This window comes from Nicotiana tabacum, chromosome 10 (assembly GCF_000715075.1).
Source record: "Nicotiana tabacum cultivar K326 chromosome 10, ASM71507v2, whole genome shotgun sequence".
In the NCBI taxonomy this organism is placed as follows: Eukaryota; Viridiplantae; Streptophyta; class Magnoliopsida; order Solanales; family Solanaceae; genus Nicotiana; species Nicotiana tabacum.
This window is the reverse complement of record NC_134089.1, coordinates 101,091,997-101,108,155: the sequence shown is the minus strand read 5'-3', so window position 1 is coordinate 101,108,155 and position 16,159 is coordinate 101,091,997. Positions and strand designations below refer to the sequence as shown.

At 40.9% G+C, this 16,159-nt stretch overlaps 1 long non-coding RNA gene across 1 annotated transcript; it reads left to right on the top strand.

Annotated features, from left to right (window-relative positions):
- Positions 1 to 12,579: 12,579 nt before the first annotated feature.
- On the top strand, positions 12,580 to 15,135 carry LOC142164883 (uncharacterized). The gene is made up of 3 exons (XR_012695966.1): positions 12,580 to 12,897; positions 13,234 to 13,303; positions 14,856 to 15,135. It is a non-coding gene; the product is annotated as an uncharacterized LOC142164883 (long non-coding RNA).
- The last annotated feature ends 1,024 nt before the right edge of the window (positions 15,136 to 16,159 follow it).

The window sequence follows — 16,159 nt, the reverse complement described above, 5'->3', positions numbered from 1 at the left end:
TAACCATTTTTGAACTCGGAATTGGAAGCTTTGGGCGATTTTGAGGAGAGAAATCAAAGAGACTTCGTTAAGGTAAGGATTTTGGACCTAAAACACACTTCTATGGTAATATTTCATGGATTGAGACTGAAATTTAAGGAATTAAAGGACTAAAAATGGAGGTTTAGGGCTTGAGTTTAAGAGGGCTTAAATTGAGGATTTGAGGGGTCATTTGAACTCCGATTCTTGTGTTTTTGATATGTATGAACTCGTGGGGAGACGATAAATCTAATGATGTAAAAATTTCTGAGTTTTGAGAAGTGGGACAGGGGCTCGGGTTTTGCTAATTTCGGGTTTTTGATATTTTTTGATTGTTTTCGCTTGGGCTTTGTTCTCTTAGCATATTATGACATATTCGTTCTGATTTTGGATAGATTCGATGCATGTGGAGGCCGATTCAATGAGCAAAGGCGTCGCGAGCTAGAGAGTTGGCCGGTTTGAGGTGAGTAATGATTGTAAATGATGTCCTGAGGGTTTGAAACCCCGGATTTGCACATCGTAGTGCTATATTGAGGTGACATACGCGCTTGATGATGAGCGTGGGGTCGTATACTATTGGGGATTGTGACTTGGTCCATCCCGATTGATGATTTTACCGCGTATTTGATTGTAAACTATGTGTTGTCATTATTATTTGGGCTGAATACCATATTTGGGCCTAGTGCCAACTATTTGAACCCTTCGGGGCAATTTATTGATATTTCCTCACTATTTTGACTTGTTACTTGAACTCAGTCATGATTTTTTCCCACTGTTTTTACTATTCAGCCATTCTTTCTCAGTTTTTAAGACTTAAATGATATTTTAAATGATGTTTGGGCTGAAAACATTGATTTACTATTGCCCGAGGGGCTTGTGATGATTTTTGGACTAAGTAAGGCCGAGGGCCTATATTGTAAGGAACATTGATACTGATATGAGGCCGAGGGACTGAGATACATATATTCACCATGAGGTGGCTTGATTGATATGAGGTCGAGGGTCTAGATTTGATGCCACAAGATGACTTAATATTGCGCTTGGGCCATAAGGAGCCCCTCCGGAGTCTGCACACCCCCAGTGAGCGCGGGTACCCATTGTGATGTGAGATTGAGCCCGAGGGGCGGAAATTGTTGATACTGTGCCCGAGGGGCGAACTTCTATGTGCTTACTTTATCTTAATTGTCTGTCAATTACCTGTTTATTTGTTGTAGAAGTATTCTATTCTACTTTTCATTGGTTTACTACTTACAAATTACTTATTTGACTGCTTCATTATAGAATACCTTGTGTATACATGTTTTCTTATTTTCCGTCATTATTTATATTTAATACTTACTGGATCGGAGTACTCACATTACTCCCTGCACCTTGCGTGCAGATCCAGGTGCCCCAGAGGTTGAGTGAGAGCTTTTCAGTCGTTCAACATTTGCCGGGGATTTCAAGGTAGCTGCATGGCGTCTGAAGCCTTGATTTCTCCCTTCAATTTTGTTACTTTTTCGCATTCCTAGACTATCTTTGTAGTAGGTTGTTCAGACTTGTATTAGAGGCTCTAGACTTGCGACACCAGATCAGTGTGGACTGTGTTGTTTTTATGTCTTGTTGACTTCCGCATATCTAACTTGCTGATTTACACACTTATTATGATAATTGGTAATTGAACCGTGTTAGCAAATGATTTATTAAGAATAAAAATGGGTTGTGGTTTGATAGTTGGTCCGACTTGCCTAGTAATGTGATATGCGCAATCACGACCGGTATTTGGGGTCGTGACAAGTTGGTATCAGAGCCTAGGTTACATAGGTCTCGCGAGTCAGGAGCCGATTTAGTAGAGTCTCGCGGATCGGTACGGAGACGTCTGTATTTACCCTCGAGAGGCTGCAGAACCTTTAGGAAAAACTTCATATTCTTGAAACTCTTGTCGTGCGAACTTGTTGATCCGAGTACTAAACTTCTGTTATTCTATTCTCTCACAGATGGTGAGGACACGAGCTACCGGACGGGGTGGACAACCACCAGTGCCACCAGCGGAGGCCACCAGAGGTCGTGGATGCAGTCGTGGTCGTGGTAGAGGCAAAGCAGCGAGGGCAGCACCTGCAGACCCACCAATTGTCTTAGCTCAGGATCAGGCTCCAGCTATGGATGCTCCAGAAGCACCAGTTCAGGCACCAGCTGTGCCCATCGTGATTCCGGATCTTCAGGAGGCCTTGGCACAGTCTTATCAGTTTGCACAAGACTGGCTCAGGCAGTTTCAGCCATTACAGCAGCAACTACTTCACAGGTCAGGGGAGGCAATCAGACCCCCACTGCTTGCACACCTGAGCAGGTAGTGCAGCGACTTCAGACGTTGGGGGCACCTTCAGCCCAGCCGGTTGCACCAGCTCAGGAGTTTGTAGTACCAGTTATGCCGAATGATGAGCAACGTTAACTTGAGAGGTTTGGTAGACTCCAGCCTCTGACATTCAGCGAAGCAGAGGGCGAGGATGCCCAGGGCTTCTTGGATAAGTGCTAGCGGATGCTTCGTACAGTAGGGATTCTTGAGTCTAGCGGTGTGGCATTTACCACCTTTCAGTTTTCGAGGGCTGCCTTCACTTGGTGGGAGGATTTTGAGAGGCGTAAGCCTGTTGGTGCAGCACCCCTTACTTGGTAGCAGTTCTCCGTTCTCTTCTTGGAGAAGTATGTGTCGTCGTCTCGCAGAGAGAAGCTACGTAGACAGTTTGAGTGGCTGCGTCAGAGGGAGATTACCGTGTCCCAGTATGAGAGGAGGTTTTCTGAGTTGGCTCGCCATGCCATCTGGTTGGTTCCGATGGATTGAGAGAGGATCAAGAGATTTGTTGATGGCCTTACTTACCAGCTCCATATTCTTATGACTAAAGAGAGGGTGACGGGTACCACCTTCGAGGAGGTGGTTGATATCGCTCGTGAGATTGAGTTGGTCCGCCATCAGGAGCGAGAGGAGAGGGAGGTCAAGAGGCCTTGAGGATCTGGCAGCTCTAGTGGTGCTCCTTCAAGGGGACAATTTTAGTATGGTAGAGGCCGTTCTATCAGGCTTGCTCAGTCAGTCCGCCCAGAGTATCGCGGGGCATCTTTAGGTCGTGGTTATCATGGGACCCAGCAGGGTCAGTCATCACTCAGCGCCCTTCTAGCCCAGAGTTCATCTCATGCTCCATCGGTTCAGGGTTCTTCTATGTCGAGTGCATCTGCTAGTCACTCCAGTGCGAGGGGTTCCCTTCAGTCCCCTTCTCCAGTACTTGGGAGTTGTTATGAGTATGGCGAGATGGGCCACATGTGGAGGCAGTGTCCTCATCGGGTTACTAGTTCATCTTAGCAGAGGGGTCAGCCCTCGACCTCTGCTCCAGTTACTTCATCACCCGTCCAACCAGCTAGGGGTGGAGGTCAGGCAGCCAAGGGTCGCCCCAGAGGGGGAGGTCGATCAGGCGGTGGCCTGGCTAGTTTCTATGCTATCCTAGGCAGGACATATACTATTGCTTCAGATGCTATCATTATAGGTATTGTTTTAGTATGCCACAGAGATACCTCTGTATTATTTGATCTCGGTTCCACCTTTTCTTATGTGTCCTCGTATTTTGCTCATTATTTGGGTACGCCCCGGGGGTTTCTTATTTCATTTGTCCGTGTATCAACTCTGGTGGGCGATACTGTTGTTGTAGATCGTGTGTACCGGTCATGTGTGGTGACTATTGGGGGTCTGGAGACCCGAGTGGATCTATTGCTATTGAGCATGGTGGATTTTGATGTCATTTTGGACATGGAATGGTTATCTCTGTGTCGTGCTATTCTGGACTGTCATGCTAAGACAATCACTTTGGCTATACTGGGTGTGCCGCGGATCGAGTGGCGTGGTGTGACTGATTACATTCCTAGTAGAGTGATCTCTTTCTTGAAGGCCCAGCGTATAGTTGGGAAGGGTTGTCTTTCGTATCTAGCGTTTGTGAGGGATGTCAGAGCTGAGACTCACAGTCTTGATTCTGTCCCAATTGTGAGGGATTTTCCCGATGTTTTGCAGACCTGCCGAGCATGCCACCGGACAGGGATATTGATTTTGGTATTGACCTAGTGTCGGGCACTCAGCCGATTTCTATTCCGTCATATCGTATGGCACCAGCGGAGTTGAAGGAATTGAGGGAACAACTTCAGGAACTCCTAAATAAGGAGTTTATTCGGCCTAGTGTGTCACCTTGGGGGTGTCGGTTCTGTTTGTGAAGAAGAAGGATGGCACAATGAGAATGTGCATTGATTATAGGCAATTGAACAAGGTAGCAATTAAGAACAAGTATCCTTTGCCTCGTATTGATGATTTATTTGACCAGCTTCAGGGAGCGAGAGTGTTCTCCAAGATTGATCTCCGTTCGGGTTATCACCAGTTGAAGATCAGGGATTCGGATATTCTTACGATAGCCTTCAGGACCAGATATGGTCATTATGAGTTCCTTGTGATGTCTTTCGGGCTAACCAATGCCCCAGCAGCGTTCATGCATCTGATGAACAGTGTGTTTCGGCCTTATCTTGATTCGTTTGTGATCGTCTTTATTGATGATATTCTGGTGTACTCGCGTAGTCAGGAGGAGCACGCGGAGCATTTGACAGTTGTGTTGCAGAGATTGAGGGAGGAGAAGCTTTATGCAAAGTTCTCCAAGTGTGAGTTTTGGCTTAGTTCGGTGGCTTTCTTGGGGCACGTGGTGTCCAGCGATGGTATTCAGGTTGATCCGAAGAAGATAGAGGAAGTTCAGAGTTGGCTAGACCATCCTCAGCCACAAAGATTTGTAGTTTTCTTGGTTTGGCAGGCTATTATTGCCGGCTTGTTCAGGGATTCTCATCCATCGCATCGCCCTTGATCAAGTTAACTCAGAAGGGTGTTTTATTTGTATGGTCGGACGACTGTGAGGAGGGCTTTCAGAAGCTCAAGACAGCTTTGACCATAGCTCTAGTATTGGTTTTGCCATTAGCTTCAGGTTCATATACCGTGTATTATGATGCTTCGAGAGTTGGGATTGGTTTTGTATTGATATAGGAGAGTAGAGTTATTTCTTATGCTTCTTGTCTGTTGAAGCCCCATGAGAAGAACTACCGCGTTCATGATTTGGAGTTGGCTGTCATAATTCATGCATTGAAGATTTGGAGGCATTACTTGTATGGCGTATCTTGTGAGGTGTTCACTGATCATTGTAGTCTTCAGCATTTGTTCAAACAAAAGGATCTTAATTTGAGGCAGTGAAGATGGTTGGAGTTGCTTAAGGATTATGATATCTCTATATTGTACCATCCGGGAAAGGCCAATGTAGTGACCGATGCTTTGAGCCGAAAGGCGGTGAGTATGGGGAGTTTGGCATATATTCCAGTTGGGGAGAGACCTCTTGCAGTTGATGTTCAGGTTTTGGCCAATCGGTTTGTGAGGTTAGATATTTTGGAGCACAGTCGGGCGTTGGCTTGTGTGGTTTCTTGGTCTTCCTTATATGATCGCATCAAAGAGTGCTAGCATGATGATTCGCATTTGCTTGTCCTTAGGGACAGAGTTCAACATGATGATGCTAGAGATGTGACCATCAGTGATGATGGGGTGTTGAGGATGCAGGGCCGGATTTGTGTGCCCAATGTGGATGGGCTTCGGGAATTGATTTTGGAGGAGGCCCATAGCTCGCGGTATTCCATCCATCCGAGTGCCGCAAAGATGTATCAAGATTTGAGGCAACACTATTGGTGGAGAAGAATGAAGAAAGATATTGTGGGATTTATAGCTCGGTGTCTCAATTGTCAGCAGGTGAAATATGAGCATCAGAGACCGGGTGGCTTGCTTCAGCAAATGGTTATTCCTGAATGGAAGTGGGAGGGGATCACTATGGACTTTGTTGTTGGACTCCCACGGACTTTGAAGAAGTTCGATGTTATTTGGGTGATTGTGGATCGGCTGACAAATTCTGTGCACTTCATTCCTGTGTGTACTACCTATTCTTCAGAGCGGTTGGCAGGGATTTATATCCGGGAGATTGTTCGGTTGCATGGTGTTCCGGTTTCCATCATTTCAGATAGAGGTACTTAGTTTACTTCGTAGTTTTGGAGAGCCGCGCAGAGAGAGTTGGGTACTTAGGTGGAGTTGAGCATAACTTTTCATCCTCAGACGGACGGGTAGTCCGAGCGTACTATTCAGATATTGGAGGACATGTTGCGTGCTTGTGTAATCGATTTCGGAGGATCATGGGATGAGTTTCTACCGCTTTCAGAGTTTGCCTACAATAACAGTTACCAGTCGAGTATTCAGATGGCTCCATATGAGGCTTTGTATGGGAGGCGGTGTAGATCTCCAGTTGGTTTGTTCAAGCCCGGTGAGGTTAGGCTATTGGGGACTGATTTGGTACAGGATGCTTTGGACAAAGTGAAGGTGATTCAGGAGAGGCTTCGTACAGCGCAGTCGAGGCAAAAGAGTTATGCTGATAGGAAAGTTCGAGATGTATCCTACATGGTTGGAGAGAAAGTTCTATTGAAGGTTTCCCCCATTAAGGGTGTTATGAGATTTGGGAAGAAAGGGAAATTGAGTCCTCGGTTCATTGGGCCTTTTGAGGTGCTTCGGAGGATTGGGGAGGTGGCTTATGACCTTGCTTTGCCACCCAGGTTGTCGAGTGTGCATCCGGCATTTCATGTTTCTATGCTTCGGAAGTATATTGGGGATCTGTCTTATGTTTTGGAGTTCAACACGGTTCAGTTGGATGATGATTTGACCTTTGATGTGGAGCCAGTAGCTATTTTGGGTCGTCAGGTTTGGAAGTTGAGGTCAAAGGATATAGCTTCAGTGAAAGTGCAGCGGAGAGGTCGGCCAGTGGAGGAGGCTACCTGGGAGACCGAGAAAGAGATGCGGAGCAGATATCCTCACATATTTGAGACTTCAGGTATGTTTCTTGACTCGTTCGAGGACGAACATTTATTTAAGTTAGGGAGGATGTGACGACCCGGCCATTCGTCTCATGAGTTACCGCTCTATTTCCCTTATTTCTGCTTCTTTATGCTTCGTTATCCGTGTTTTATATGATCGGGTTGATCAGTTTGAGTTCGGAGAGGATTTAGTAAGAAATGAGACACTTAGTCTCTTCTAAGAAGGTTTAAGTTGAAAAAGTCAACTGGATGTTGACTTATGTGTTAGAGAGCTCGGATGTGAGTTCCGATTGTTCGGTTAGTTTCGGGAGGTGATTTATGACTTAGGAGCGTAATCGGAATTGGTTTTGGAGGTTCAGAGTAGAATTAGGCTTGAATTGGCGAAGTTGATATTTTGGCGATTTCTGGTTGATAGGTGAGATTTTGGTATGAGGGTCGGAATGAAATTTTGAGGGTTGCAGTAGCTTCGTTGTGTCACTTGGGATGTGTGTGCAAAATTTCAGGTCACTCGAACGTGGTTTGGTTGGGTTTTTTATCGAAAGCGTATTTCGGAAGATTTTAGAAACTTAGGCTTGAATCCGATGTGATTTAGTAGATTTGATGTCATTTGAGGTGATTTGATAATTGGAACAAGTTTGAATAAGGTATTGGGTCATGTTTGTGTTTTTGGTCGAGGTCCCGGGGGCCTCGGGGTGATTTCGGATGGTTAACGGGAAGATTTGGGACTTGGGAGATTTCAGAAAATTGTTGCTTCTGGTGTTTTCGCACTTGCGGTTTGGGGACCGCAGGTGCGGTGCCGCACGTGCGAGGGAGGAGGCCGCAGATGCGAAAGTTGGTTTGGCGAGCAGTTTCCGCAGAAGCAGTCAAGGTGGCCGCATCTGCGAAGCCGCAGATGCGGAATTTCTATCACAGATGTGATTCTGGCTATTAAGTTAGAGACCGCAGAAGCGGTTGTTTTGAGCGCATATGCGGGACCGCAAAAGCGGGTTTTGGACCGCATATGCGGAAAGGCCTGGGCAGAAGGTATATATTTTATCCTTCGCGATTTTTGAAGGGTTTAACCATTTTTGAACTCGGAATTGGAAGCTTTGGGCAATTTTAAAGAGAGAAATCAAAGGGACTTCGTTGAGGTAAGAATTTTGGACCTAAAACACATTTTTATGGTAATATTTCATGGATTGAGACTAAAATTTAAGGAATTAAAGGACTAAAAATGGAGGTTTAAGGCTTGAGTTTAAGAGGGCTTAAAGTGAGGATTTGAGGGATCATTTGAACTCCGATTCTTGTGTTTTTGATATGTATGAACTCGTGGAGAGACGAAAAATCTAATGATGTGAAAATTTTTGAGTTTCGAGAAGTGGGCCCGGGGCTCGGATTTTGCTAATTTCGGAAGTTTTGGTATTTTTTGATTGTTTTCGCTTGGGCTTTGTTCTCTTAGCATATTATGACATATTCGTTCTGATTTTGGATAGATTCGACGTGCGTGGAGGCTGATTCGGGGGCAAAGGCATCGCAAGCTAGAGAGTTAGTTGGTTCAAGGTGAGTAATGATTGTAAATGATGTCCTCAGGGTTTGAAACCCCGGATTTGCACATCGTAGTGCTATATTGAGGTTAGACACGCGCTTGATGATGAGCGTAGGGTCGTATACTATTGGGGAATGTGACTTGGTCTGTCCCGGTTGATGATTTTATCGCGTATTTGATTGTAAACTATGTGTTGTCATCATTATTTGGGCTGAATGTCATATTTGGGCCTAGTGCCAACTATTTGAACCCTTCGGGGCTATTTATTGATATTTCCTCACTATTTTGACTTGTTACTTGAACTCGGTCATGATATTTTCCCATTGTTTTTACTATTCAGCCATTCTTTCTCAGTTTTCAAGACTTAAATGATATTTTAAATGATGTTTGGACTGAAAACACTGATTTACTATTGCCCGAGGGGCTTGTGATGATTTTTGGACTGAGTAAGGCTGAGGGCCTATATTGTGAGGAACATTGATACTGATATGAGGCCGAAGGCCTGAGATACATATATTCTCCACGAGGTGGCTTGATTGATATGAGGCCGAGGGCCTAGATTTGATGCCACGAGATGGCTTGATATTGCGCTTGGGCCGTAAGGGGCCCCTCCGGAGTCTGCACACCCCCAGTGAGCGCGGGTACCCATTGTGATGTGAGATTGAGCCCGAGGGGCGATCTTCTATGTGCTTACTTTATCTTAATTGTCTGTCAATTACTTGTTTATTTGTTGTAGAAGTATTCTATTCTATTTTTCATTGGTTTACTGCTTACAAATTACTTATTTGACTGTTTCATTATAGAATACCTTGTGTATACGTGTTTCCTTACTTTCATTCATTATTTATTTTTATTACTCACTGGGTCGGAGTATTTACATTACTTCATGCACCTTGGTGCAGATCCAGGTGCCCCAGAGGCCGAGTGAGAGCTTTTCAGTCGTTCAGCATTTGCCGGGGATTTCGAGGTAGCTGCATGACGTCCGCAACCCTGATTTCTCCCTTCGATCTTGTTACTTTTCCGCATTCCTTGACTATCTCTGTAGTAGGTTGTTCAGACTTGTATTAGAGGCTCTAGACTTGCGACACCAGATCAGTGTGGGCTGTGTAGTTTTTATGTGTTGTTGATTTCCGCATATCTAACTTGCTGATTTACACACTTATTATGATAATTGATAATTAAACCGCGTTAGCAAATAATTTATTAAGAATGAAAATGGGTTGTGGTTTGATAGTTGGTCCGACTTGTCTAGTAATGTGATAGGCGCCATCATGACCGGTATTTGGGGTCGTGACACTATCCTTCACTAAATATCGTTTTATCTTACGCGAGAATTTATAGTGAAATTAATTGAACTAATATCACAAGTAAATTACCGTTTAAAGCATTCTGTGTGACATAAATTTGGCGAATAAGCTTTTCTAAAATAAACATTCAATTGTTTGTTATCAACCTTGGGATTACTATTTCTTTATACAAACAAAAATTATAATCTTTAGGAATTTCATAGTACAATACTATGTCAATATTATACTAATCTTGACGTGTTCGTTAGTCGTATCTTCTTAGTCATCAAGACGTAGCATATTGCACGAGGCCTCATAGGTCATAGCTAGGACTTTTCCTAAGTTCCTTTGCTTTTTGTCATTTTTTTTTTTTGTTGAAAAAGGAAAGCTCAAGATCAACGACTTGGTCTATTTTGCTAAGTCGAGATGTCCTTATCCATTCAAAGAAAGTTGAAGATGAATCTTTGATTCGTAGATCATAAATGGGGACGAAACTCCAAAAGTCGTACCATAAACTATGTACAACTTTTTCAATCAAGACTTTGGAATATTGGAACTAAACCCAAGTTTTGCATAGTGCAAATAAGAAGTTCATAACTTGAGCCGCGGATGTTCAAATTGATTTTTACATCAAAATAAACTAAGAGGAGAATTTTGTGCATCCCCCTTAAATATTAAAAAATTTTGCTTTTCATTCTCATGGTATCTGTTAGCTCAATAATTAACCTTCAATCCTGCTTATAAATCTTCACAAATTAATGAATTATTATTAACTTTTAAATTATTTAGTAGTAATTGTTTGACTCAAAAAATGTTAAAACCTTTTTGAACCAATCAATCAAAGATGAAGGGGTAAATCCTAGTTAAAGATAATTAACTCTAGATCCGAAATGAGTAATATGAATAGAAAAACATAGTCGAGTATAAATATTGGTTGTGACTATGACCAGATTTAATAGCATAAAGAAAGATGCATTAAGTAACATTAAGTGACAATAAAATATAAATAAAGGAAAAGATTCGCCCAATTTGAGTGAGACGGATCTTCTTTCATTTGATAAAGACGAATGATAGACAAATGCAAGAACTTTGGACCCTTATTGGATCCGACGAAGGTATGAGATTACAGATCCTCTAGAGAGATGTGTTTACATATTTTCTAGAGAGAGGGAGAGGGAGAGAGAGAGCCCTTTTTGGGAAGTCCTCCCCTCCTATTTATAAGGGGATATCAATAGAAAATCCTAAAAAAAGGTACAATTTAGAGGGAATATTCGATAGAATATTCCTTTTGAGTATTCCAAAGCAAACTAGTTGTTTCATTACTGTCCGACCTCGGCCAATTGATGACTGTCCGACCTCGGCCTTACGTTTCCGTGTGCCGAAATTCTCTGATCTAATTTTGACCCATACAGTAATCTATATATGTACTTTTATATCAAATTTTAAATATTGAACTATATTTTGCAGGTCATTACTTTTAAAAATATTTCCAATATAATATATCTTTCTTTTTATATAAAGAGACCAAAAGGATAAATCAATTGTATTTAGCTAAATATCACAAATAAAAAACTAGAGCTTATCAATAATTATGAGATCTAAAGTACTACGTAATTAATTATCTCGGCTAGGAATAAAAGTCAGCAAAAGATGGTGTTGCTTGTTTTTAGAAATCAGTCCATGCATTTGAAGCCAGATATTACATTTTTCACAAGTAAATGTAATAATGCCGATATAGTAATACGTACGTAGTACTGTTATGGTGGAGGCTTCAGGATCAGAATGGTGTGTTTATCATTTGAAAGTGACGCAACTACGCGTTATGATTATAAAATGCTAGTTATCATTTTTGATTTAGGATAGGTAATCATTACATATATATATTTGCTATAGAAAACATAAAGATCCACGTGCTTTTTTGGTTAAAACTTCATTATTATTGTGACTACGTCTGTATTAAAGTAGGAAGGGAAAAAAAAAAGCACATTCTACACGTGTGATACGAGAAGACGGCAACTCCAATTAGCACTATGTGTTCTCACTTGTATTATTCTGGGCCCTCTTAGAATTTTAGCTCATGATTTAATATTTGCCCCAGTTTTAGGATTGTCGTTTTCATATAAGGAATTATGTCATGAAATTATATATTCCTCCAATATTTTAATTTGTCGCCCAAGTACATATTTGTGACGACCCAAAGGGGTCATCACCTGTTTTCTTATCCATTTCGAGTTTTCAAGGCCTTGAAAACCTCATCTATAGTTGCCTCGATTTGCGTGCGCAGTCGGGGCGCATAGCCGGAAGCTCAAATATGAAATTCTGTGAAAATTTGCTAAGTTTTGATATTAAAATGAATAACTTTGACTTCGGTCAACATTTGGAATAACCGGACCCGTGATTTGACGGTCCTAGGGGGTCCGTAGGAAAATATGAGATTTGGACGTATGCCCGGAATCGAATTCCGAGGTCACAGGCCCGAGGAATGAATTTTTGAGTAAAATTGTTTTCTGAAAATATTTAAGGAAAATGGAAATGAAATTTGATTAGAAAGTGATAGTATCGGGCTCGTATTTTGGTTTCGGCACCTGGTACAGGTCTTATATATGGTTTAAGCACTTTCTGTAAAGTTTGGTTGAAAACGGACGTCGTTTGACGTGTTTCGGACTCAAAATGGAAAATTTGATGTTTTAAGAAAATTTGAAAGAATTCTTGGATTTTAAAGCTTAATTCGTGGTATATGATGTTAGTTTGGCGATTTGATCGCACGGTTAAGTTTGTAGGATGTTGTTGAGTTAGTGCATGTGTTTGGTTAGGAGTCCCGAGGGATCGGGAGTGTTTCGGAGGTGTTTCGGAGTGATTTCGGACTTAGGAAACAAAAAAATTCCAGAAATAGTACCCCGTGAACAGTATCGTGTACAGTACACAGTGAACATATTGTGTACAGTACCCCGTGAACAGTGCCATACAGTACCCCGTAAACAGTATTGTGTACAGTACCCCGTGAACAGTGTCGTACAGTACCGTGAGCAGTATCGTGTATAGTGCCTCGTGAATAGTGAAAACGCGTGAACAGTACCCGGAATTTTTCTGGACAGAACATTAAGTTCTGAAAATGGGACCATTTTTAGCGAATTGGAGCTCGGGAAGAGGCGATTTTTGGGAGATTTTCAGAGAAAATAACGGGTAAGTGTTATTAACTTAAATTTTGGTTAGATTACCCGAATCTATTTCTAGTTTTGGCATTTAATTGGTGATTTTAGTTGAAAATTTTTTGAAAACCCTCTTAGTTTAATTTGAAGATTTGAGGGTCGAGTTGATGTCGGATTTTAGTAAAATTGGTATGACTAGACTCGTGGTTGGATGAGGTTTCATATTCCATAATTTTTGTCGGGTTCTGAGACGTGGGCCCCACGGGTGAATTTTTAGTGCAATTTCGGATTTTTTAATGAAAAATGTAGAATTTCATATGGAATTAATTCCTATAATTTTTATTGACTGAATCGAATTGCTTATGACTAGATTTGAGAATTTCGGGCACGAATTCGCGAGGCAAAAGCTTGTTGGATTTTTGAATTGGTTGCAAAGCGAGGTAAGTGTTTGGTCTAACCTTAGCTTGAGGGATTAGGAGTTGTGTCTTATTTGCTACATGTTAATTGCGGAGTACGACGTATAGGCATTGTGACGAGTATCTATACGTTGGTGTCAAGCATGCTCGTGAGTCTTGTATTATAATTGTTATGACTCCGTTGTGGTTTATTGCGCTTCATATGTTATTATCACCATTGTTCCCTTGCCAGGATGTTGTTTGATATTATTGTTCCCTTGTCGGGATGTTTGTTTGATATTATTATTCCCTTGCCGGGATGTTTGTTTTGATAGTATTGTTCCCTTGTCGGGATGTTGTTGAAATATCATTGTTCCCTTGCCGGGAAGTTGTTATATTGCTCTTGTTCCCTTGCCGGGATTCCTTGTGATTATTGTTGGCTTGTAATTGGGAGCGGGTGGTACGCCTACCACAAGGGTACGCCTACCACAAGATATAATGAAATGGGAGCGGGTGGTACGCCTACCACAAGATATAATGAAATGGGAGTGGGTGATATGCCTAACACAAGATATAAGAAATGGGATCGGGTTGCACGCCTGCAACAAGATGTGAAAAGAAAGTGAAATATGCCTTTGTTTTCCTTATTCTTGTTAGTGGTTGGGTTTTGATTCCTTTATAATTCTCTTGATATTCTGTTTTTAGCTTTATATATATATATATATATGAAATTATACGCTTTATATATATATATATATATATATATATATATATATATATATATATATATATATATATATATATATATATATATATATATATATATATATATATGTTGGATTTTGATTCCTTTATAATTCTCTTGATATTCTATTTTTACCTTTTTTATATGTTCAATACTCCAAATTTTAACAATTGTTACATTTTTAACTCAATTGATTTCTCAACTAAATTTTCCTTAAACCATTTGAGGTTGTACTTTACTTAAAAAGGAATTTCTACTATGTTTTGATTTATTGATTTCTCGTATTAAAGGTAAAGGATTCATTCGATATTGTACTTTAATTGAAAAGGGTCCCTTCTTTATCAAATGATTTCTAAAAATAACTTCATCTTTCCTTGTTGATTTTCTAATTGGGTTGGAAGTTGTACTCTACTTTATATTAAGTGAATGAGGCGTCTCAAGGTGACATTTACTCGAAAGAATTATATTCGAAAGATGCTTATTTGAAAGATATTTTTTTAAAGGAAATATATTTGAAATATATTCATTGAAAATCATATTATCTTAGAGATTATTACTTGAAGGATTTATAGGCGAAAGATTTATATTTGAAGGACTTGATAAATTGATTGCACTTGTATCTATTATTCGTTGAGAAACATTTATGGTGTTCTTGTGGCCTGCTATTTACACCACTGGTTGATCATCGTTGCCATCATTGTTATCTGCTTCCTATTATTTTTGTACGCTATATTGCACAGGTTTATTTGGTAGTCTGGTCCTAGCCTCGTCACTACTTCGCCGAGGTTAGGCTAGGCACTTACTAGCACATGAGGTCGGTTGTGCTGATACTACACTCTGCACTGTGTGCAGATACTGATACCGGAGTGCTTGGACCGCAGTGAGGGTGCTATCTTCAGCCCACACAGGCGATACGAGGTAGTCCTGCAGACGTCCGCATGCCTTGGCGTCACCTCCTATCTTTTCCTTTATCTTGTTTCCTTTACTCATTTCAGAAACAGTGTTTATTTTATCTTTCAAACTTTGTATGTAATATTCTTAGACCGTCTGTGAAGCTGTGACACCAAATTCTGGGTAGAGTTGTATTTAGATTTCCAAAGTTTTGTATTAAGATAAATTGTCAGATTTTGTCTTCCGCTTAATTATTTTCGCTATTTGCATGATATCTACTCATCCCTGATAATGGTTTAAAACTGGAAAAAAGTTAAGTAATTAGGATAATTTGGCTTGCCTAGCTTTCACCAGTAGGCGCCATCACGGCTCTCGAGGGTCTGAAATCCGGGTCGTGACAATATTAGGCCAAGTTTCTCTTTTCTATATATTGGAAAGGAGAAATGAAAGGAATATGCGATAATAATACTTGTTAAAGTGAATTAATCCCACCATAAAGATGAGGCAAGAATAAAAATTACTCCTACCATTGCTTTCCCTCCTCTATTTCATCACCAAAAGGAGGAATATGAATATCAATATGTAGTATTGCCTTACCCATATTTTTTTTTTGTTTTGTTGTTGTAATGTTGTATCAGTATTATTCTTGGAAGTGGTGATAATTAATTTTCCATTGTCTCAGCTTGTTATGAAAAGCTTTTCATCCTCATTTTGAAGTCTTTTTGGTCCTTTCATTCAAAACCCCGCGAATATTGTCTTTTCTAGCCAGTGTACTACGGTTAGGGATATTTTGTGATGCAAAGTTTAATACTATATTATACATTGTCCAGGGCTGTATTCTGGCCCGGGCCTTCGTGGGCCTAACGGGCCGGGCTTCGTGGTCCCGGGCTTGGCGGTCCCGGGCTTCGTGGGCTCAATGGGTGGAACCGGCCCGTGACGGCCTAAGCCCACATGGTCATGTGCTTAACGGGCCGGGCTCGTGGGCCTAGCGGTTTTTATTTTTTATTTTTTTTAAGGCAATTTCTTGTAGTATTATGGCTATATTAAAAATATATATGTAGTATATATGTAGATCTAATTATTAAAGTGCTTGACGAAAAAGAAAATAACAAAACAATAGTAAAACACTAAATTGTCATGCATAATATATTGTCTTGTAGTATATATATTGTATCTTATGTATATATATTCTCTTATATATTTTCTTGTAGTATATATATTGTATCTTATGTATATATATTCGCATAATATATTTTCTTGTAGTA